This window comes from Meles meles, chromosome 12 (genome assembly GCF_922984935.1).
Source record: "Meles meles chromosome 12, mMelMel3.1 paternal haplotype, whole genome shotgun sequence".
NCBI classification, from domain to species: domain Eukaryota; kingdom Metazoa; phylum Chordata; class Mammalia; order Carnivora; family Mustelidae; genus Meles; species Meles meles.
The window spans coordinates 81,930,820-81,952,843 of record NC_060077.1 but is presented as its reverse complement, the minus strand read 5'-3'; the positions used below and the strand labels follow the sequence as shown (position 1 = coordinate 81,952,843).

Below are 22,024 nucleotides of genomic sequence, written 5' to 3'. Positions count from 1 at the left end.
GCAGTATATGATTTGTGTGTACCGAGTTAGTAGTTCTGCAAGTTCAGGCTCCCAGCCATGTGTAGCCTAGTGAATGTGAGGCTTAAAGAAGAAAGGAATAGTCCCAAGCACTTAGAAAGTGAAGGAGGCAATGATTTGTACATGTGTACAGATCAAATGGAATTGTTCCACCAAACATGTGCACAAGCGATTCCCTGAGGGCTGGCAAGTGCAGCCAACAGCTGTTTCTATTCTGGTCTTCAACTTGCTCTGTCCCTCTGTCAGCCTCCTCACTCCACCAGAAGCTGGAGGTCTTCCTGGGGGCCCTTGTTAAGCTTCCTTTCTCAGGGGAAGCAGGAGTCCACTCTGCTTTCTCTGTACATTCTCAGAGATTCCTCTGTTCTTGACTTCATGTTCTCATGCCCATTCTTTCCCAGACAGTTCAGGGTTGGTCTCTTGAGCTTTTAGCTATTGTCAAAGGCTCTTACTGCTCTTCTCTCATGGGGGAAAGGAATCAGTAGGGGAAAACAGGTAAACTCTTGTAACAGACTCTGTTGTTTGCTGACCCAGTATCAATTATCTTTCCCTTTTTTTTTTATTATTAACTGAACCTCAGTTTTGTTCAGGGTGGCCCAGTGAAACACTGACTTCTGTCTTTGTGGCCATTGAGATGGAGGAGCAAGTTGCCTGGTGAGACTTTTGGGAATATGCTCTTTATAAAGGGGCGGACTCAATAGACCTTGCCTTTTGCACTTTCCTTTCACCTCTTCTGGAATGCGGAAACATGGCCTGGAGATGGAGGATACTTCTCACAAATGTGGTGGTGAAGGCCCTGCTCCGTCTGAAAGTGAAGGAGTGGACAGCTAGAAATAGGGCAGTTACTGGTAGTACAATGGAGACACCAGCCCAGCCCAGGATGACACCCCCTGGACTCCTTATATGAAAGCAATAACCCCCCGCTTTATTTAAGCCACTGTTTAGTTAGGTTTTCCATTTCTTTCAGTATGCAAGCCTAGGTGACTCTCCTTTAAATTGAGATAAATAGGGGCACCTGGGTGGCTCAGTGAGTTAAAGCCTCTGTCTTCAGCTCAGGTCATGATCCCAGGGTCCTGGGATGGAGCCCTGCATCAGGCTCTTTGCTCACAAGGAGCCTGCTTCCTCCTCTCTCTCTCTCTGCCTGCCTCTCTGCCTACTTGTGATCTCTGTCAAATAATAAATAAAATCTTAAATTGAGATAAATATTTGGTTCTATACATGGGACATAGAACAAAGAGATTCTGTACCTCTTTGGCATAGGAGGTATATAAACAAAGGCTTGGTGGTCATTACTCAGGGATGCCTTAGAGGGTCCTCCAGGAAGTGCAGGGTTGAGTTTGGCAGAAAAGTAGAATCTAATTTATAAAGAAAATAATTCGAGGGGCACCTGGCTGGCTTAGTCAATAGAGCTTGCAACTCTTGATCTGGTGATTGTGAGTTCAAGCCCCACACTGGGTATAGAGATTGCTTAAAAAAATAAATAAAATTTTTAAAAGAGAGAAAGAAAATCATTTGAGGTAAAGGTGGCTCGAAGTGGGATGGAGAAGGGAAGTTAGCAGAGGAGAAAAACCATAAAATATCCTGCACCCTACAACTAACACAATTAATAGTGAAATATTATAGGCTTCCTACCTGTGATTAGGAAGGAGACAAGAATGCCTGATATTGACTTCTCTACTTCTATTGAACATTGTACTGGAGGAACAACGAAACTTAAATAATACATTTTACAATAATAACTCAAAACATCAGATGCCTAGGAACAAACCTGTTAGAGCTTTTTTTTTTTATTGTTTTATAAAAGCTATATAGTATCAGAAGAAATTAAGAAAATTGAAATATATAGAACGGTTTACCATGTTTGTGGATTGGAAGACAAAGAGACAATGTTCTAAAATTGTAATTCTTCCCAAAGTAATTTATAGGTTCAGTGCAATTCCAATCAAAATCCCAGCAGGTCATTTTAGGGAAATTGGCAAGTTGATTATAAACTTTATATGGAAATGCAAAGCGCCAACAATAGTGAAGAAACTGGCAAATTTATTCTAACGCCACAATTACTATGATGTTGGTACAAGATGAACCACTAGAACAACAGGAAAGAATAGAATATTCAGGAGTAAACTCACATAAATAAAGACCCTTTATTTATGGGAAAAAGCGACGTTGTAAGAGCAGTGAGAGAAAGGCAGGTTTTCACTATAAACGGTGTCATGGCAATTGGATACCCATATGGGAACAAAATGTGTCCTGACTTCTACATCACACCATATTTAAAACATCAGTTCCAAGTAAACTGTAGAGAAAGGAAAATCATAATGCTACTAGAAGATAATATAGGCACAAAATTCACCAGTGATACAGGGAAATGCTGATGTTTCGGATTTACAGTAAAATTAAGAGCTATTCATAAAGAGATTCCATTATGTTAGGCAAAGGGGAAACTAAAGCAAGATAATTTTTTTTAAAGGTTTTATTTATTTATTTGACAGAGATCACAAGTAGACAGAGAGGCAGGCAGAGAGAGAGGCGGGGGAAGCAGGCTCGAGAGCCGGATGCAGGGCTCAATCCCAGGCGCCTGGGATCATGACCCGAGCCAAAGGCCGAGGCCTTAACCCAATGAGCCACCCAGGCGCCCCTAAAGCGAGATGATCTTTTGAGCACATGGGATTGGCAAAGGGCTTATACCAAGAACACGGAGTTTCCTCAAATCCACAAGGAAAAGGGCACAAGCCAGTTAACAGGAGACTCACTGATACTAAATAACGTTTTCAGATACGTAACAACACACAGCAGATCGCTTCTAACCGCAGACTCACTCCCCGTGACGTCAGTTACCGGGAGAATCACAGCCGGAAGCAGAGGGTCCGCCTCTGACGCAGCGTCTGAACGCCGGTGGGAGTTTGACGCTGCGTCATACGTCACACGCGACGTCATCCTCCTCGTGTCGTCTCATCCTGTCTCCGTCGCATCTTTTTACTGTTATTATTATTTTTAAGAAGGCGGGGGGCTGGCGGGGAAGAGGGACACGGAGGGACTCCCGAGCAGGCCCCACGCCCGGGCCACCACGGAGCCGAAGGCGGGCTCCGTCTTTCCACCTGAGCTCAGGACCTGAGCCGAAGCTAGGAGTCGCGCCTGACGGCCTTCGCCACCCAGGCGCCCTGTCATTTGGTCAGTTCACGTCATCCCGAGAGCGAAGGTGAGTGCATACAGCTGACCCGCGGGACAACTCCTCCCCCCAACCCCAAGTCAAAATTCCATGTGTAACTTTGACCTCCCAGAACTGAGCTACTCACAGCCTGCTGGTGATGGAAGCCGGACCGAGAACACGAACAGTCGATTGACACAATTCTGTGTACTGTACTGTGTAGTCAAGTAGGCGAGAGAAAAGAAAATGTTCAGAAATCAGAAGAGAAAAGCCATGCACAGTACTGTACTGTATTTATAAAAAATAAAATCCATGTATCAGTTGGACGCCGTAAGTTCAAACCTGCGTTTTTCAAGGGTCAACTGTATAGAAATAGTTTGAGAGACGGACCGCGTTCACACAACTGTGATTACGGTATATTGTTACAATTGTTTCCTTTTATTATTAGTTATTGTTGTTAATCCCTTACTGTGCCTAATTTAAAAATTGGGCTTTATCCTAGGTATGTATGCATAGGGAAAAAATGTGGTAGATACAGGGTTCAGTACTCTCTGTGGTCTTAGGTATCCTGGGGGTCTTGGGGACCATCCCTTATGGATAAGGGGGGACTAGCGTAGCTGTGTTTAACAGCAGAGGCTCTCGACTAAGGTCAGCTGAGTTCAGATCCTCAGTGTGCCTTTTACTTTATTTTATTTTTAAAGATTTTATTTATTTATTTGACAGACAGAGATCACAAGTAGGCAGAGAGGCAGGCAGAGAGAGAGGAAGGGAGGCAGGCTCCCTGCTGAGCAGAGAGCCCGATGCGGGGCTCAATCCCAGGACCCCAGGACCATGACTTGAGCTGAAGGCAGAGGCTTTAACCCACTGAGCCACCCGGGCGCCCCGACGCTGTGCCTTTTATTAGCCTGTTGCCTTGCTGTAAGTGTCATAGCTTCTTGTGCCTCAGTGTCCTGCTAATAATAGTCTGCATATCCTCAGGTTGTTGTGAGGCTAGTAAAAGCAAAACTCTGAGAACAGTTACAGGCCCTTTTTGTTAACTGTGGCAATGCTTATCACAATTATCAGGGATTAACCTTTGTCTTTATCCAAAACTCATCTCTTTTTTTTTTTTTTTAAGATTTTTTATTTATTTGACAGATAGAGAGCACAAGTAGGCAGAGAGGCAGGCAGAGAGATTAGCCCCGATGCGGGGCTCGATCCCAGGACCCTGAGATCATGACCTGAGCCGAAGGCATAGGTTTAACCCACTGAGCCACCCAGGTGCCCCCAAAACTCATCTCTTGCTTATTACACTATATGGGCTTCAGGAAATGTTTGCTGTTCAACTTCCAAATCACTAAAACCTTGAATAGTATACTGTTCAACCATAACCCTCATCCACCGTTCAGTAGTTATATTATTGGATCAACACTTTATTATAATGTACTCACTGGTTAAAAAGTATTGGAGTAATACAAAGATGATGAGGATAAGAATAACTTTTATTTAATACTGCATGCCAGACACTAGTCTAAGCACTTAACACATTATTTCCCCTTTACTCGCCACATAAGGAGTTCAAAGTATATACTATTTTTTTTTAAGATTTTATTTTATTTTTTTAAAGTCATCTCTATACTCAAGATCAGGCTCAAACTCACAACCTTGAGATCAAGAGTTGCGTGCTCTCCCAATCAAGCCAATTGGTCACTCCCAACGTAGGTATTCTGATTATCCTCATTTTAAATGAGAGGAAACTGAGGCACACAGGTTTAAGAAACTTGCCCAAGGTTGTAAAGCTGCTTAGGGTAGATCAGTACTTAACTCTTGATCTCGGAACCTTGCCACAAGAGTAGTCAGGTAGCACTTAACTCATTTAAAAAAATGAAGTATTTACATAATGAAGTATAACATCATTCTTTAGCATTCTCAAGGATGCAGAGGATACTCAAAAATATAATTGAAACTATGGACGTTAATAAGCAATTCATCTTATATGTGTATCAGTAAACTGCAATGATGCATTACCTATGAGTAGAAAAACACAAGCAAGCAATACACTAAGACAATAATAGCAGTTATTTCCATTGGGGATTAGAGTTCGTTTTATTTTCTTTTGTAACCTATTCTGTATTTTTCAATTTTTCTACAATAATTGTACTGCCTATGTTACTGTCGTAGGAAAAAATATTAGAGAAAATCGTATATTGCCACAATTTCCAAATGCTGATTGAAAACTAAAAACTGCGGGCTGTCTTCAGTCCTACTGAGTCTTTGTGACACACTTAGTGGCCCAGCTGTCTTTCAAAGCCACATTTTGGGGCAAAAATACTGTTTCCAGATGTCAAGGCTATTTCCACATTTAACCTCATATTGGGACAGACTTCATAGATCTGATCATCCATCTTCTGGGTTGCGAAATAGCCAAGCCACTTCTTTTTATTGCCCCACTGAGAAAAGGCCCATGTGGGAAGGGTCATACAAGGCTAGGGGAGGCACTCACCTTGGGCAGCCAGTGAGAATGTCAAAGAGACAGGCACTTGAAAATCAATGTCATTGTTCAATCTGTGGGCAAAAGACTTCCTCCATGAATTTGAGATTATGACTGATGGCAGGAGACAGGTGGGGGGCTGCGGTGGGCAGTCAGTTCTAGTCAAGAAGGTAAGCTTTGGAGAAACGTCCTGAGCTGGGAGATTGATGTGGGAGAGCTGGTTTTCTGAGGGAGGGGGAGGGGTCTGAGTAGTCTCCAGAATAGCGGTGCTCCCTGGAAGGACCTGGAAGTGTTTAGTAGGCTCCAGGTCCTACCTCTAGGAAACCCAGCCTAAGGCAGAGTCTGGCAGGGAAGAGGCGAAGACACTGTTTTGGCTGCAACATTTCATACAAATTCGCTGCAACTAGCACGGAGCGGACCATACCAGAATGAAGGCAGTTGTCATAAGGTCCTGATGTGAACTGTGGGTATGGACAGAGTGGGCATCCTGAGTCTCTAACGTGTTCCCTTTCCATGCCACGGTGATGCTGGCAGTGAGATGATGCTGGCGCAAGCAAACAAAAGGACAATCCACCCGTCCACCAGCGCCATTCTCCCCATCCTTAGCACTCGCTGCTGCCACCATGCAAGACAGATTCACACTGTCTTCCTCTTCTTCCTCCCTCTTCCCTCTCTAGGCTCTGATGGTTCTGAGGCTTTGCTGCTTCTTCTCTGAGTCTGTCTGATTATTTGTCTGATTATTTGTATGCATTTTCTTGGAACAGACCTTACTCTGAAAAAAGGACCAGGAGAAGCATAGGGCAGATTGAGAAACATGAAGGAGAAACTGTCCAAATTTGGCCAAAGCCAGGACTTGGCAAGACATGTGAGTGAAAATGACCAGGAGGTTTTTCTGCCAGAAAAACCTCGGGTAGCTGCATATTCTCATCAGTGGCTTTGCTTCTTTCTTTTCTCACCTCAGTTAGGGGCCCATACAGGGTTCATCCGTACTCTCAGGGGTTGGTCTGTGGGCACAAATGCTGGTGGTTGATAAGGGTTTGGGCCTTTAGTAGAGAGAGGTTCTCTACACAACCTTTCATACAGATGGATGAATTTCTGACACACATACACACAGTGAAATTTCTTAACATTACAGGCGGCAATGTTTCGGGGGGAAAATGACAGAACTAAGGTTTATTCGGCTTGATTTGGAATCTGGCCTTTCAGAATCAGGCCTTCCTTTCTACAATGGGTGATATACCAAACAAATTTCGACAGGTACCTGGCCTTGGCATCCTGCCATGGTGGGCTATTTAAACTGATTGAGCAAACTATAGGGAATTTACTGCACCATACAGTCTACTCATGTATATGTTTGAAAGTTTCCAGGTTAGACAGTTCAAATTTTCCCTTTGTGTCTGGTGGTATTGGAATGTTGGAATGGCTACAGGCCCTTTGGTGATGGGGCTTAGAGGAAGTTAAATTGGAGATACCTTTAGTTTGGGTTTAGTGGGATATATTCGTGTTCTTTTGTAGTTTCTTTTGTGTATATCGGAGTTATCTCTATCCCCCTGGTGCAGGAGTGGTTTTGAAAAATGCTCCTACTGGGGTGCCTGGGTGGCTCAGTGGGTTAAAGCCTCTGCCTTTCGCTCAGGTCATGATCCCAGGGTCCTGGGATAGAGCCCTGCGTCGGGCTCTCTACTCCGCAGGGAGCCTGCTTCCTCCTCTCTCTCTGCCTGCCTCTCTGCCTAGTTGTGATTTCTCTCTGTCAAATAAATAAAATATTAAAAAAAAAAAGAAAAATCCTCCTACTGCCTATTGTGCTGATTTAACTGGCATCAGGACACAAAAAGTGTTGCTCAGAAATCAAATCATGATATTAAGGTATCTGTCTCATGGCCCACAGCACCAGAGGTACATGAGAATAAAAGAGAAAGTTTGAAAAGCAGTCTGGAAAAATCCTTCTTACCACCAGATGTGTAACGTAATACGTTCTTCCTGTGAAATTCATTTCTTTGATACCTTATCAAAATTGGAGTTTTCTCCTGATCAGGAATACAAGAGAATGCAATTATATATGTACTGCATATTTTAAAGCCTTTTAAAAAGAAGGATTGTCCAAAATCAAAGTTAGAAGATTTTTTGGTGAAAATAACCCCAGTGTATTTATTTAATTTATTTATCACAAGGGCTCAGCCAAAGATTTAATTTAAAAAACAAACAACACAAAAATGATACCACAGCTTAAGATACAGAGTCCTAGACAGAAATGAAGGAAAGGACAGAACATCTAAGGAGAAAATAAAAAGACAACACAAGCAGAGAGGCTGGACACTCAGGGTTCTTGGCTGGAGACCTGTTTCAAGTAGGTTTCTTGCAGACACTTCTTAAGGCTGTGGAGTTTTTCCCCAGCTCAGCAGCATGTGTGTGCAAAGGGCTATCAGTGTTGGGTTCTCTGGATGGAGAGCGGGTTGGTCCTTCAAGATGTCCAGGCAGGTGTGGTAGCAGGAATTTCACCGTGGCGTGGTGTAAGCGTAGCCGTTGGGGAGCTCCAGGGGGAGCTCATTGTAGCTCAGGTCTCCGTGCACTGTGCCAGCTGCTCCATGGATCGTCCCCACCTGTTCGAAAAGGTTATCTGGTTCAGGGAAGGCAGAAATTCCTTTGTCACCAGACATCATGGGGGTCATCAGCTCCTGCCGTCGCCTCTTGCCCACGGGGCCCCGGGCAGTGAGCCTGCTAGGCTTGGCTCTTCTGCGGTTGCGGGCGGCGGCCACACTGACAGCAGCAGGTCAGGGTTCTGGGAGGCCATCCAGGTGGCGTGGGCAGGGAGACAGCAACTCGGAGAGCATGGCTGCCACCCAAATTTGGAAAATTCTTGTGTTGGTGGAGCTCAGACTGCTAACTGGGTTACAAACAGCAAGGAAGCCTGTTTGTGAATACACCAATTTTATGCATTTTATGCATATAAACTAAAAATAAATTGAAAACGGAGATTAGTCATGCTAGAAGGAAGAATGACTGTTTTTCTATTTTCTCAGTGGAAATTATTGTAGAAAATAATTGTAATATGAAGAGCTGACCAAAAATTGTGCAGCCAGAAAATGTAAGGATAAAAGTATTATAGAGGCATATCAACAGTGAAATAATTTAAACTGTGATTTATTGTATTTGGCAGTTTTTAAAAATGTCATTTGATGTGATCTCTTTTCCCCATTCTAAATGTATATTTTAATGTATAATTTTAAATTTTTATTTATAATCTTTTTCATTAAGACACCCCCTCCCCAATTGTATCAACTTCAGGTGCTACAGTGTCCACTCCTGCTTAGTTTTCTTCACTGATTCCTCCTTTTCTCTCTGATTTCCAAACATTGGAAAACCCCAGAGCTCAGTTCTTAAACTCTTCCTCTCTGGATTCACTCCCCGAGTATATAGGTAGTCAGGGTTTAACCAGAGAAGCACAACCACAGTGGAATTGGGATTTATTGTTGGAATAAGACCTTATACAGTTGGGAAGGAAGGTCTGAAAGGGGGCAGGGAGGGATGGGAGCAGACTTCCTAAGTAGGAACCACTGGGGTGGGAGACGGAGTTGGGGCTTCCAAAGGCACATCCACCTGCTACTGTGGGACTGAGAGTTGGAGAAGTCTATACAGAAGGCCATTACCTCTGAGTCTGGTGGTAGGGCTGGGGCTACTATTGGCCAAGAGGGCCAACAGTTGGAAAGAGGAATTGCAGAGAAGAGGCAGAGTGGGAGAAAAGGGCATGAGCCGGAACTCAGCAGTACCTCCGTGAGCATCGAACCACACCCTTCAGAGAGTCGTGATGGCCGCCTCACTTCTGCCTGGCAATTTCATGCACATATCTTTTTTGGTCAGTGCTAATCTGAAACCATACAAGGAAAAAGATTTGGGGATATACTTCCGTTTAGCCAAGTGAACACAGTTCAGAAGCACATACTAGGTAATCTCACTTTGTCTCATTGCTTTAATTCTACCAATACTCTGATGATTCACAAATTTTTAATCCTTGGAATTATAGGCCTTCTCTGGAATACAGGAATACAGATTTATGTCTAATTCCCTCCTTACATCACCACTTGGATATTTAGTAGACTTTTCAAACTTAAGATATTTAAAAAAAAAAAAATGAGATCCTTATCTTCTTTCCTAAACCTGTTCTTTCTAGAATCTTCCTCTGAGGTCCAGGTGTTCTGGCTAAAAATCTCAGGATTGCCTTTACTCCTCTATCTCCCACCCAACAAGTAATTGATCAGAAAATCCTGTTGGCTGTTCCTTCAAGAAATATCCATGAACTCCTGCTTCTATTGTGGGCTGAAAAATTGTCACCGCTTCCTGAGAGATTCATACCCTAATCCCTAGAATCTGTGAATATTACCTGAAATGGCTTTAAAGGAGTAGGGGTGCAGTGGGTCGGGTGGGCATCAGTTAAGGGTCTTGAGGTGGGGAGATTATCTGGATTATTCCAGTGAGACCTAAATGCAATCTCATGTATCCTTAAGGAGGAGGCAGAGGGAGATTTGCACCCCTCCCCCACCAGAGGAGAAAGGGATGTGAAGATAGAGCAAAGAGAGATTGGAAGATGTCAGCCTTGAAGATTGGAATGATCTGGCCACAAGTCAAGGAATGCCCGTAGCTACCGGAAGCTCCCAGAGACATGAAGTGGAATCTAGAGAGTGCACAGCCTTGCTAACACAAAGATTGGGGTCCAGTGATACTGATTTTGGACCTCTGAACTCCAGAACAGGGAAAATAAATTTCTGTTGGCTTAAGCACCACGTTTGTGATCGTTTGTTACAGCAGCTACCAAAACCGATACCATTTTTTACCATTTCCTCTCTGGCAACCATATAGCAGAGCACCACCATCTCTTTCTGGATTATTCCAGCAGCCTCCTATCTGACTGACCTCTCTTCTTCTGTCACCGCCCCACTCCCTATGGTCTGGTCTCAGCACAGCTGCTAGAGTATACCTTTAAAAATGTAATTCAGGAGATGCCTGGAAGGCTCAGTTGGTTGAACATCCGACTCTTGGTTTCAGCCCAGGTCATGATCTCCATGTCCTGGGATTGAGCCCTGCATCAGGCTCAGTGCTCAGCATAGAGTCTGTTTAAAATTCTTTCTTTCCCTCTCCCCCTCCTCCTTTCACTCACTCTCTCTGTAAAATAAAGTAAAATCTTTTACTTTAAAAGATTAAAGATGTTTAAAAAATGTAATTCAGATCAGGTCACTCATTTTTCAAAACCCTCCAGTTGTTTCCCTTCTCATACAGAGTACAATACATAATTGTCATAACCAGCTTACAGAGCTCTAACTTGACCCGTTTTTAACCTGTCTGACTTTATCTCCCACATTCCACGGTAGTAATATAGTTTCCTCAATGTTCCTTGAGCATATCAGGTGTGTTGCTGCCTCAGGACTTTTGCACTTGCTCTTCCCTCTCCCTAACTCCCGTGGGCTTACATCTTCACTTGAGAGATGAAACCTTCTCTGACTACTCTTGAAAACACCAGCCATCCAACCTCACTCACTCACACACCCTAATGCTCTTCCCTTCTTACTTCCTCCACAGCCACATTAAATTCTGACACAGGTATTCTTATGAGGTTGTTTAATTCTCCACCCTCCCCCATTAGAATGTAAGCTCTGTGAGGGCAGGGATATCTACCAGGGATTTTTTTTCACTGTTGTATCCCCAGTGCCTAGATAGGTCTATAGCACAGTAATGGATGCTGAATAGTATTTGTTGAAGGAATAAATTACGCAAGAATGCTTAGTTAGGTTTTTTTTTAATTTATTAACTAATTTATTTGAGAGAGAGTATGAGGAAGAGGAGAGATGGAGAGGGAGAAGCAGACTCCCTGCTGAGAGCCCGACCCAGGACTCAATCCCAGGACCCTGGTATCAGGACTGGAGCCAAAGGCAGATGCTTAACCGACTTAGCCACCCAGTTAGCTTTATATTACAAACATTTTACTTCATTAAAAGGTCTTGCACTGAGCTGTAATCAGCAATCACCCAACTCATTCCTTGGTTTCATTAATATTCTCTGGAGATAATAACGCTTCCAGTTTCCCAAATGTCACTCTGGTCAGGAACTGAACCATATGTTGGATTCATTTGTAATGTAAATAATGGAACTATCATGCATTCCGGAAATGAAGGCATTCTCTCCATTTCTGTGTTTTTCCCATCCCTCTACTTTAAACTGGAAGGAAAGGCTTGAGTGGGAATTTGGTATTCCTTTAAGGGGTTTTCCCAATCCAACAATCTTTGATCTTGGCTGTGGGTTTAATAAGCACCATTCCTCTCATCCATCCGCCTCTTCTAATTCTTCCTCCCCCAGTCATTTCCTGTCACAACAGCCCTTTCAAAATTAAACTCCAATTCTAAAACAAATGAAGCAAAGGCAGGAAGGGGGGGATGAATCACAGCATATGGGAACAGTTTTGTTTGAAAGCATGATCAGCACTCTTTGCAAACAAGCTGTGACCATATGCAGCAGGGTGGGCGTAGAAGGAGTTTTAAAAGACAAGTGATAAACTGTGAAAAGTGTCTGAGTTACAAAGAAAAAGCCCATTAATGATTGGTTTGATAGTAAGAAGTAATACCTTGAAAGAAGTCTGTCTCTAAGGAAATAGACATTTCTGTGCCTTTTTATAAATCGAAAGATTGCAAAGAGGTGGCCTGTAGTCAGTTAAAATTCTTGCCCTGAAATAGCAGAGAGGCTACGAATAATAATAACTGGTTAGGACTTGTTTCTTGGCTAAAACCAAGGTCACTTGAATTCAGATTTATGGTATACCAACAGAGGTTATTTTTAGAACCAGATCTGTTGCCTCTAGGTGCTCATCCCTAAGGAAGAGAGAGAAGAGATGTAAAAGATTGTGTGTGTTTCTTTTATTGATTGTTTCAGTCAGTAAATAACTGAGTTCTAACCAAAAAGCCAGGCACTGTGCTAAGTCCTGGACATTCAATATGGAACAAAAATCCTGGGTATTATATGGTAAGCAAAAATCATCACAGTTCCTACCTTCATGAAGTTTACAGTCCAGGCCAGTAATCAAATGGCCACAGAACCAAATGAAAAATAACAGCTGTGGCTTATTGTCATTTGTGCTGTCAAGGAGGGCAGCAGTATGGATCCTATGAGACTCTGATGGGAAGCCTGAGCTGGTCTGGGAAGTCAAGAGAGGCTTCCCTCTGGTGATGATAGACTTGCAGCTGAGAGGTTATTTAAGAGGGGACGGGGTGTGCGAAGAACTCAGGGCAGAAAAGGTGATATGTGCAATTGTCCTGGAACAGGCGGGGTTGCAATTTTATTCAAGGAGCTGAAAGAAGTACAATGAAGGGAAATGCGTCTGGAGCTTGACAGTGAGAAGTCAAGAAACAGAAAATAGAGGGGCATGACTTCCCAGTGCCTTGTGGGCTATGTTAAGGATTTTGATCTCTTAAGGAGAAGCCATTGGAAAGGCGGACAGGGCAGCTATAAGAGCACACAACTCCCCCCCCCCCATATTTCCCTCTTATAAGCTCCCTCTTATTTCCCTCCATTTTTGGACCATAGAGAATGTGCTGTAGGGAGGTAGAAGTGGTAAAAATTGGTTATGTTGAATCAATCTTTGATTTAACAAATATTATGAGTGATTACTCTGGGGCACACACCGTTCTAGGTCCTAAGGTAAAAAAGATGAACTGGAAACTTACTGATCACCCCTCATAAGGCTTACCGTCTAGGATGCAACATGCATGATAAAGATAGTCCCACGAATAAATCATTGCAATTTACATAATGCACCAGAAGAAGAACGTAGGATGCTCTGAGCTCAAGTGACAGGGACCTCGCCTTGGGTGGAACTAACTAAGGAACTCAGGGAAGCTCTCCTCTGAAGGTTAGGTTTACTAACTATTGTCAGTAGGATCATTTGGAAAGTCACTGAAAACTTCAATTCGCCTTTATTTTCTACTCCCAATCCCTTATTTCATTAGGTGACCTTTCATGCTTTCTCTCTATGTATATAAATGGCAGTGAGTAGGTAGCAAGGCACCTCTGTTTCTGGAAGAAATGCAAAAGCCCATTTATTCTGAGTGCCAAGTCTGGGACATAGCTGGTGGTAAATGAAACAATGAACTATGAGATCATTGGGCAGCTCTGATTTTGTTCTGTCTATATATAATCCACCAGGAGGGTAGTAGTATTGATATTTCTAAATTAACACCCTTTTCCTTAGTAAACCAATTACTTCCAACATGTTACAGTTCATCACCTCAAACTAGGTTTTTTTTTTTTCCAATCAGTTGAGGACAGAAAATCCATAAGCAGTTTATCAGTGTGAGATGCTGTTTGCATTTCTGTGCTTCTCGCGATTTGGATTTTCATCATTCTTTGTACTCTTAGCCCAATCTCTGCACAAACTCATGGATTTATGTGAAAACAAGCAGCAATTCTTGTTTATAAATGTAGCCTGGAAACCAGCCAGAGCATACTTACTAGAAACTTCGGGTGTGGTTGATAATTCCTGAAGATAAAGCCCAGTATTGTTATTCTTCTAAATTGACCTAGCCCTTTACTGAAATGGGCCAACCCTGTGCCTACAGTGGAACTGTATGTGCTGATCAACGAAGAACCACTGTAGGTGGTTTGAATTCTATCTGAACCACTTAAAACTATGTATCTATTTAATATACTTGATAATTCTAATTTAATTTCATATCAATCATTTAACAGTATTTGTCATGCGTAAGTTACTTAAATTCTCCAAGTTTCCTTTTTTCTTTAGTAAAGTAGGAATAATTATATCTATTTTGCCCTTTTGGCCTAGTTGTGAAATTAAATGTGAAAATGTTTGTGATTATTCTTTGTAAACTCAGTATTTACATGCAAGATGCCATGATTTGCTTCATTGACCCCAATTCTTCACCGCTTCCTGTAACTTAGCCCTTGGACATGTGGTTTTGCAAGCCCCTTTCTAAAGAGGGGTTATCTTTCCCTGCCTCTTGACTTTAGTTTGGATATTTTACTTGCTTTGGTCCTTAGAGTATGGTCAAAGTGACAGTGTGCCGTTCTGAGCCTAGGTCAAAAGAAGCCTAATATGTTTCTGCCTGTGTTTGTGCGCTCTGCCAATTGCCATGAGAAGATTATGTCCCTGATCCTGCGAAGAAGATGAGGAGCATGTGGAGCAGAGCCACTCCAGTCCAGCTGCCCCAGCTATGCCAAACCTAGACCAGCTGGCTCCCCTTTGACCTGCAGATATGTGGGTTAAGTCCATCCCCGTCAGCAGAACACCCCCAGCCAAGCCATGGGAATGAAATAAATGTGTGTTATTATGTAGCCCTGAGGTTTTGATGTAGTTTTTAATATACAGCCAATTAAACATCCATTGGTTCACTAAAACTATGTTATCTTCTAGGGAAAAGGACAGAGATTTCAGTTTTGAATTCTGTCCTTCTGTCCCTGTGTTTTTCTATGTTTTTCCTTTCTTGGCCCAATTTTCAAAAGTAAATTGTTCAAGAGTTGCAAATATGAAATTCTCTGTATGGCACCTCAGATTATCTGAATAAAAGGCTCAGTCTAACAAATAAAGTTTTAGTGAAAATGTTTACTTCTCACTGAGATGTAGATGAGGAATTCTGTTAGGATCACATGCTTTCTTGTTTATTGTCTCTCTTATAAATAGACTGATCTACAAGTATATGCAAAAGGCAGGAACAGGGCACAGTATTTCACCAAGAGCCTTCGTGTGTCACCCAGCTTTGGGAGACTTTTAGGATAATGCTAAGCTAACAATTCAATATAAAACACATTAAATATATACCACATGTAAGGCAAATGTAAGGTCCTAGGGAAACAGAAATGAACAAGATGTAGTAGCTCCCTCTTAATGATCTAGTAAAGGAAATGACATGCAAATTACTCATGATGCCATATCTCATTAATTCTGTAACACTTTTTGGGGGGGGTACTTTTTCATATGTTGAAATCAAGATGGTTTGTCATAGTTAATAGTGTTTTTCTCATTCTGTGGTATGTAGGATAATGATGCAGGTTATACTTGATATCCTCTTATAGCCAAGAAAATACAGAAATAAGTTGCTATGAGAACAGCGTATACACTGTGTCATACGATCAAAAAGCAAGGAGGTGTTATTCTCCTAGATAACACAGAGGGAGACCTCATGGAGGAAGAAGCCCATGAGATGGATTGCAATAAGAAAAAGTACTGGAATAAAGATCACATAGGTCAGTTGATTCCTAAACTTTCTATCACCAAGGAGTACTTTTATTGTTTATCTCTTCTCCTGTTCAGTGTTGTTGTCAAAATGACTTTGTCATGATAAATAAATTTGCATTTATCAAGAGATACATTACTTCTCAATTTCATAGCAAAAGCCATACATTACTGGAAATAAGAATTTCTTTTTTTTTTTTTTAAAGATTTACTTATTTATTTTTAGAGAGAGAGAGACAGAAGAGAGAGAAAGAGCGTGTGGTGGGGAGGGGTTGAGGGAGAGAGAGAATATGGAGCAGTCTCCCCACTGTGCACGTAGCCTGATGTGGGGCTCAATGTCACCACCCTGAGATCATGACCTGAATTGAAATCAAGAGTCAGACACTTAACTGACTGAGCCACCCTGGATTCTATTAATCACAATTTCTAATCAGAGGAGATAATCAGTATTCTCAGATTAAGTTAGCATTTTTGGCCAGAACCCAAGAAATTTAACATTTTAGTCTCTGAAGTTATTGTTCCAGGAAACTTTAATCTGTACTAGGATTTTTGAAATATTGACAAGAATTCACCCTAGATGGGAATACCACTTTACATGAAAAATTCATCAGAAGAAAACACATGGACATGGGACCAACGCTTTGTGATCCTTAATATGGTCTGCCTGGTGCTTTGAGTGAAAGAGGAAAGATTAGAGAAGATGAGACAGGAATTATGAGAGGACCAGCTCATAGAGAGTCTTGAATGTCATACTTAGGAATTTAGACTTTTATTATAACTATCACTAAAAACATCATTAGCTTGAGTATAAAAGGACAAATAGAATTAATTTGGTTACCAAAAAAAGGAGGAGAAGGAGGAGGAGGAGGAGGAGGAGGAGCAGGAGAAGAAGAAGAAGAAGGAGAAGGAGAAGGAGAAGGAGAAGAAGAAAGAAGAAAGAAGAAAGAAGAAGAAGAAGAAGAAGAAGAAGAAGAAGAAGAAGAAGAAGAAGAAGAAGAAGAAGAAGAAGAAGAAGAAGAAGAAGAAGAAGAAGAAGAAGAAGAAGAAGAAGAAGAAGAAGAACAACAACAACAACAACAACAACAACAACAACAACTTATATATAAGAAGTAAAACCTGGATGACTAAATTCCAACCAGAAGAACACAGACACGCCATAGCTTGTTTGCTCACCTATAGTGCACCAGCTGTCAATAAGACAGGTGTAGGAGGAATGCATAAGCAGCACCATCAATTCTATCTTTCTGTTGTGAGGATTCCGAGCAAAGTATTGTGTAATAGTCAGAGCTTAAATTCTGGAGTTAGACCACCTAGGTGCATGTTCTGACTCTACTGTATTCTAGTTCTGTGGCTTTAGGTGAGTTATTGAAGATCTTTGACCTTCTGTTTTCCTTTTCATAAATGGAGAAAATGGTATTATCAATATTAGCTGATGTTTGTAAGAATGATGTAATTTTTATAAGTTGTCTGGTGCATAGTTACCAAGACTCAGCACTTAATTAGTTTCTTTTAGAACTTCCTTAGAAATCCAAAAGGATGTGTGAAGCAGAGGCAAGAAAAAAATTAAATTTCCTTACCTCCCACAGCACACTGACAAGTCCTTGAGACAGGCAGAGTGACAGTCCTCTCAGAACTCAGTTGCCTCGATGTTAATACTTTGCTAAGGGCAAAAGGCAATCTTAGCCTGACCCCCAGGATCCTGTAAGTCTACTTCAGCATAAAAATTCCTTTGGAAACTTCTGTTATCTCTACTCACAAGATATATGTTGGCAATCATTCCCAAGCATATGACCCCCAGTATACATCTGAAGGGTCTCATGACTAAGTTTTTATTAGACAGTAACAAATGACCTTTTATCAACAATAACTAGCCCCTCAAAGTCATGGAAACCTTGCTTCCAAAATTCCTTAGTGATTTCTGCTATCCCTAACCCCCTCCCAACTTGGAAGTACATAGTGGGCCACTCCTCACGAGCCCAGTGCAACTCTTTCTGCCCATGGGTCCTGTCCCCGTGCTGTCATAAAACCACCTTTTGCACCAGAGACATCTCAAGAATTCTTTCTTGGCCGTTGGCTCTGAAGCCCAACATCTTTCCTACATCAAAAAGACTGCATGGTGGTGTAGAACAATAAATTCAGTCTTCTCTCTTCTCATCATGTCCCAAGATGCCAAACTGGCTGGTAATCAAAACCCTAAGGAGAAAACATATGCTCCAGACACCAGCTTTGTCTTGGCAATGATCTGCGTTTAACTTGACGGTAAATAGGAGGCGACAGCTGAATCTGGTGTGGAGATTCCAGGAGGGAGGTTCTCCTGGAGGACTTTAACCAGGAGCTCATCTGTTGCAAATAAATTGTTGCTGTAAATACCTGAGAGTAGGCGGTAGAGGGTCTTGCAGAAGAAAGTCCTGGAATTCCTGGACAGGGCTGAAACAAAAAGTGGGAAAATGTTGACAGTCTGTCCTTTTGATGAGGCCATGGCTGCCTTCACTACCTCTACCCCACAAGTTTCTTTAGCAATTCCTTTTAATCCGCCACATCTGAAAGTGGCACTGTCCAAAGTTTTTTTCCATGAATGTGCCGAAATACATGCTGAACAATAAAAATTATACCTTCTCTTTGCCGTGCATTTTTGGACTGTTTAATGTGCTTTCATCTTTACAGTTTTGTTTTCCGTATGACCTTTTGAAGAAAGTGGGATTTTATTACCCCCTTTTCCATATGAGGAATCTGAAGTGGCAGGTGGCCCAGGGAGCCTGCTTAATTAATGGTCATGGTTAGTAAGTGGAAGAGATCCTGCCTTTTGACTGACATTTGAGTCTACTATATCCTTGTCTTTATGTGAAGATTTCTGTTTCTCAGTAGACAGTAATAGTCATGATCCATCCCCTTCCCTTTTTGGAGGGTTTTTCCTCTGATATTAATTATATTTTCTTATTCAACGGTTTTATTTCAGGCCTTGCTGCTTCTAGGGTCACAAGAGACTAACATTTGCTATTTTTCATCCTGCATAGTTTTGGGAGGATGTTATGGAAAATTGGCAGCGTATCACTTCCTTCATCCGGTTTGATCGCAGGCTTTCAGAAGACCAGAGACATGAACTTCTCATCTGTGAGAGTGAGATGAGGGTTGAATTATTGAACACCTGGTCAGAGTTAGATTTCTTTTTTTTTTTTCCACACCTTATGTCTGTTCACCTTCTGATCTTTACTGACTAGGACATTGGCTATAACACAATTGATTCCCTTCCCTTTATTCTCTGGGAACTGTCAAATAGAGTAAAATTCACTGTCCTTCACAAGAAACAAAACTCTCTTCTCTGGTTCAGAGAGTGTCACATTCCTTCCACATTACTCAGCATTTCACAGTCACTTTGAGGCGTAGAACACCCCCACACCATTTTTGTCCCTTCTCATTATAAACAGGAAATCACCTCCGAGAAACCCTTGGGTGAAGAAAAACAATGGTATGAAATCTTACTTAAGACATCTCATGGAAGTTACAGTAGCTTTTTGCAAATACCTGTGTTCTCATCCTTTTACTCTGATTCTGTTCAGATAGTAACAGCATTTTATTAGCTATCGTGTCAATGATTGGTCAAATCACCTCTCTAACATTTCAAAAGGACCGGTTTGGTTATCTCCATTACAAGCCATCCCCAAATTTAGTGGCTTATAACCACAGTCATTCATTTGCTTATGATTTTGTAATGCGGGCAGGCAAAAGAAGTCGTTGGGGTAGTGGTTCTAGTCATCTCTCTCAGAGTTTCTCACATAGCTGTTGTGGCCTGGAGGCTTGAATGGGGCAGGGATGTTCAAGATAGTTTCTGTACTAAGTTGAAAAGTAGCTCCCAGAATTTCATGTTTACCCAGAACCGCAGAATGTGATGTTAATTGGAAAAGGGTCTTTGCAGATGTAATTAGCTAAGATAAGATCATGCTAGAGTAGAATGGGCCCTAATTCAATATGACCACTGTCCTTCTAAGAAGAGAAGAGGAAGAATGCCATGTAACAAGAGACACATATTAGAGTCGTGTCACGGTAAGTCAAGGAACCCCGAAGATTGCTGGCAGTCGTCAGAAGCTGGAAGAAGAACACATTGTCCCTCAGATCCTCCGGAAGGAATAGCCCTGCTGATCAGTTTGATGTTGGACTTGTAGCCTACAGAAGTGTAAGTGAATAAATTTTCTATTGTTTTAAGCCACCCAGTCACAGCAGCCCTGGGCAACGACGGTAAATCCGCCTTAAAATCCAGGTAAATCTTAGTTGGAATCGCTCAAATGGCTGGGGACCCACCCACTGCCCCAAACTCCCATCCCCCTGCCGTCTCTCCTGGTCTCTCCCTCCATGTGGTCTCTCCACCAGAGTAGCTGGGCCTCTTTAGGTGAAGGCTTCATGTTGCAAAAGAGTGAAAGTGCAACCTACCAGACATCTTCTGGATTAGGCCAGAGCTATCACTAGCTTCCTTCTGCCATGTTCTGTTGGTTAAGGCACACTGCTGAGCCTGCTCAGGTTCAGCAGGAGGAAACAGACCCCACTTGTCGATGGAGAAGTGGTACACACACGGGGATGAAGGAATCGTTGATGCCCATCTTCGGAGTCCGTCTACAAGGACTGTAGCTACCTGACTTTGAGTATTTTATTCCGTGATACACCTCTTAGCACAAGTAATTTTATAGGCTTAACAAGACTTCTTACACTGACGATCTTCTGAATGTTCAAGTCATGTCTTTGAATGTCAGCCAGCCTATGCCTCTGTATCAGCCCCTCCCAGCGGGGCAAGCAGAGGTGCAGGGGTCAGGTAGACCACTGAGATTCTAGGATCTAGGATTCGGCATGGGAGTGGGGCGCAGTTGCCCGTGGGAGAGGTACTGTGGCATTGCTTGTGTCAGAAATGATTGTTTCCGCGAGGGCAGTTCTGACCACGGTCCATACCACTCTCCAAACTAGAGCTTTAGGATGACAGTGCCTTTCAGTGAAAGATTGTAGTGTTGACACAAACGAGACAATGCATATGACCAGGTGAAATAGAAGTTGCCGTAAGAATTAAAAATCCACAGCTGAGGCCCCTGCCATGAGCTCCTGCTGGAAGAGGGCGGCCGCAGAGCTGGCGCCGCTGGAGAAGTCCCTGGGGCAGAGGAAAGGGACAAAGACAGTGCTCGGACTGAGCGCCAGGTTCCAGTTCTTCAAACAAACAATGGCCCACGTCCAGCAGGACTGACTACTTCCAGCTTATCTTGTCAAGCAGGTGAACAAAGATTTGCTTGGGAGCGCTGCAGAAGAGAAAGCAATTGTTCAGCGGTGGTTGGAATACAGGGTAACTCAAGTACGTGGACACTACAATAAAGGCAGTATCCGTCTCTGTTGGAGGATCCTAATTCCCGTCTTGAAGATAAAGTCTACCTTACAGGATTTAACTCTACCTTGGCAGATATCCTACTGTACTATGGACTTCATTGCTTTAGAGTTGACCTGACAGTTCCCGAAAAGGAGAAACGTCTTAATGTGTCTTGCTGGTTTGGCACATTCAGCACTATCTAGGGATTAGGAAACATCTGTCTGTTGTCCTCTTTATCAAGAACAGGCTATATACTAATTCCCACTAGAAGCTATCCATGACATAGAAGCGTGATCACAAATATTTTAAATGGAAAGTGTGTTCTGGACTAGAGAACCAACATAAATTGGTACATAGTCATTCTTTATTTGCTGAAGATGATGGAATAAACTTAGGTCTGAAAAAAAAATCAACCGCTAAAACTTGGCTTGAGAGCTTTAGAGGGCAGAGGTATTGAACTCGAGTTCGTTTGAATTCTAAATCCCTGTACTTCCGCTATAAACTGCACAGTATTTTATGAAGTACTAAAATGTCTGTGGAAGAACTTACAAGATGGGTTAAAAAAAAAAAAGAAGCTATAACTTAATGTTATTAAGAAATGGAATGACATTGTAGGGTAATGCAATATATCTCTTTCTCAGAAAAAATAATTTTTTTCTCTTAAAAATATATTATTGAGGGTGCCTGGGGTGCTCAGTGGGTTAAGCCTCTGCCTTCGGCTCAGGTCATGATCTCAGGGTCCTGGGATTGAGTCCCGCATCGGGCTCTCTGCTCAGTGGGGAGCCTGCTTCCTCCTTTCTTTCTCTGCCAGCCTTTCTGCCTACTTGT

At 42.3% G+C, this 22,024-nt stretch overlaps 2 pseudogenes; one reads left to right on the top strand and one right to left on the bottom strand.

Moving 5' to 3' along the window:
- Positions 1 to 7,947: 7,947 nt before the first annotated feature.
- On the bottom strand, positions 7,948 to 8,421 carry LOC123954650 (annotated as a pseudogene).
- A 12,511-nt stretch (positions 8,422 to 20,932) lies between these two features.
- On the top strand, positions 20,933 to 21,464 carry LOC123953927 (annotated as a pseudogene).
- The last annotated feature ends 560 nt before the right edge of the window (positions 21,465 to 22,024 follow it).